Raw genomic sequence first — 2,946 nt, 5'->3', positions numbered from 1 at the left:
CTGAAGATGGTGACACCATGAGACAGGGCGGGGCTGGCGGAGCAGGGGGTAGGGCTGGGTGGGGCAACCATCGGGAAGGCTGCAGCGGCTGGTGGGGGATGAAGCCAGGTGGGGCAGCAATTGGAGGGCTGGGGTGGGGTATGTGGGCCTTGCTGGGGTGTGGTAGCCGTGTGGCGGCCATTTGGCCCCTGTTGGGCGGCCATTTGGCCCCTGTGGGAGGGCAGCAAAATATATATTCATGTATTCATGAAACATGTATTTAGAGTTCACTTTATTATTATGATAGATACACTGGTAGGCTTCCACATTGCTTTAACACTATAGATATATCAATAAAACTGCCCAACTGATTGCTGTCTCTGTGTAACTCTCTCTCTTTATAGTGATCTTTTGTTTTAACTGTGGAGGAACATGGATTTCAGGGTATTTTACAGAGTGACTGAGATTTTTTTTATCAGGGATTTTTCAGTTTTCAGATAGGGAACACCAAAATTCCTGCTAGGGAGTCCAGTGGCAGGACCCTGCCTGCTCAGAGCTGGTGCCTTGGATCCAGCTTGCCGTGGCTGACCTCCTGGCCAGCTGGGGCCAGGAGGACATGCTTTGACAGTTCAAAGCAAGCCACCACATCCAGAACATCTTCCAGGTGATAGCTGACCAGGTGGCCAGGCAAGGGCACACGTGACAGTAGTGCTGCACAGAGGCCAACTCTGCAGCCACAGCCCACCGGCAGCTGACCCAGAGGGGCAGATGCCCGTAATGGCTCTGCAGTCCCCATCCAGGTCTGGTAGGTGCACAGGAAGTCACAGCCAGGCAGCAGCCCCTACTGCTGCAGTGGGTAAAGGGTGCAGGGAACTCTCAGGGTTACTTCAGCAGTCCAGCTGGCACAAGGGGTAGTGTCCCCAGGTACTGAGAGTAAGTAGCCCTGAGCTACTTGCCAGGGCATCTTTTTGTACTGATGGGGCCAGGAGAGGGCAGCTTTTTATACTGCTGGGGACGGCACAGGTGCTGGCCCTGGGCTCTAGTTCCCCCTGGCTGCAGATCCGGGAGGAGCCAGTCAGGGTTATTTTGCCCCAAGTGGCACAGTTTGCTCCACAACAAAGTGCATGTCCAAGCACCTGCGCTGAGACAAAAAGCCTCTGCTCAAATTTGCACCGCTTCTATTTGAACTGCTGCAAGCACAAGTGCTTGCATGTGTGGACATGCCTATGGAGTTGAGTGGTGAACAAACTGTCCAGCCTCTGCCCAGCATGCAGGGTGGGGGCTGGGAACTGTCCATGTCAGGGACAGGTCCCAGCCCTGTGCCCTGATCAGGTGATCGAGGCATGGGGCTTGGAAAGAGGGGCAGGGTGGGGTACGTCACCCGCTGCCTTGATCTGCCAGAGGGGCTGCTAGCAGCGAGCTAGCTGCTAGCTGCCTCACTGGTGGATTGGGCGGGGGGCTGGGGTCTGCTCTTCCCTGCAGCTCTTTGCAAGTCACCTGCCCCTGTTTGGGGAGCGAGAGCCAAAAGCTCCTTGCTGCTGGGGGAGTGGGACATTGTCCCCACCTGAGCAGCAGGCAGCCCCCTGGGTCTAAGAGACAGCTGTCTCCTGGCCTGGTGCTCTCTGCCAGCCTCTGGGCTAATGCTCAGGGGGAGCCTAGAGCTCTCCCCTGTGGCAGCAAGAGCCCTTTGCAAGGCTGCAGGCAACTTGGTGCAAAAAATAGCAAATCTACTCCCCGCATATGTAGACACCTGCCTGAAAGTGCTTATTCCTGAGTATTTTACACCAGAGTAAATTTAGGCTGGATCAAATGCATATGTAGACATGCCCTATGTTTAGGAAATATCTCTGCTCTCCTTTTCTGTATGCTAGCTTATTTTTTTTACCCAGACAATAGAAGAAATATAGCAAATTTGTGTAACAGGGATGTACCAACAGTTTTCTGTATTGTGCTTGAAGTGTCTGCACAAAATATTGTACTTGTTCACTTGATGCAGGTTGCTGAGTAACTCATCTTCACGTTTATCATATTTTCTCTTGGGGAAAATTGGAAACAATCTCAGCCTGTTACCTGAAACTATCTTATCAGGCTAACAAAATAGAGCAAATACATTCCCAATGCCTAGTAATCTTAGCAGCAGACATTTTTTATATGTACTAGTGTCAGTCATGTGGAATAATCAACAGCAGCAGTCAAATACCTTTCCTTACTTTTCATGGCAAAATCAATGTGCAGGCTTCACAAAAGCTCAGTAGCTAACTTCTAGGGTTGACATGCAGTGTGTTGTGGTGTTATTTGGTGACTCCTGCAGGGTTTAGAACAGCTCATTTAAAACCCATTGTCCAAATCTAGACTCCAAAATTCAACTTCTAATCAGGCTTTATATTTTCCCTTTTTTGTGGGTGATATTCAGTGTAATTCAACCGACATCCCAACATTTAGTCTTTTAAGTATCATTGCTTTTATATCCTATTATAATATCCGCTGGCAACTTCTTTTCATTTCTTTTCTTTTCTGAACATATCCAATACACATTTGGAAAACACTTCCAACCAGAGTTTCTTGGTGCCGATGAATCTTCATGATTCCATCAGTTGTAGGAACTTACACATTTGGTGCTCCCCATTTACTAATCCACAGCAGCAATCATTCCCTGTTTTCATACTTCTTCTCTTTTCTTTTCTTAGATCCTTGAAAAAGGGGCTGAGCCCTTTGAAATATGGCTGTAGTATTTAAATCTACATGCAGTTTCTTTTTTGTGCTTTTTGCTTAACTCTTATCTGTATTAAAAATTAATATTCTTCTTATAATTTCACCAGTGGATCTACCATGTGGCTCTAATATGGTATAGTGTACAACATGCAGCATAGAGGTAGCATACCAGCTACACCATGCAGCATACAAGCATTATGCTATTAGGAAAAGTTCTGCCTGTTACAAGAAGGAACGGTAAAACCTACCAGATAT

At 48.0% G+C, this 2,946-nt stretch overlaps 1 protein-coding gene across 1 annotated transcript in view; it reads left to right on the top strand.

Moving 5' to 3' along the window:
- Positions 1 to 2,946, top strand: part of KIF26B (kinesin family member 26B) — a 450,408-nt gene that overhangs the window by 330,591 nt on the left and 116,871 nt on the right. The window lies entirely within an intron of this gene.

Source organism: Gavialis gangeticus, unplaced genomic scaffold (genome assembly GCF_001723915.1).
Source record: "Gavialis gangeticus isolate Ggan-Ray unplaced genomic scaffold, GavGan_comp1, whole genome shotgun sequence".
NCBI classification, from domain to species: Eukaryota; Metazoa; Chordata; order Crocodylia; family Gavialidae; genus Gavialis; species Gavialis gangeticus.
Note: the sequence above shows the minus strand (reverse complement) of the source record. Positions and strands in the feature narration are given on the sequence as shown.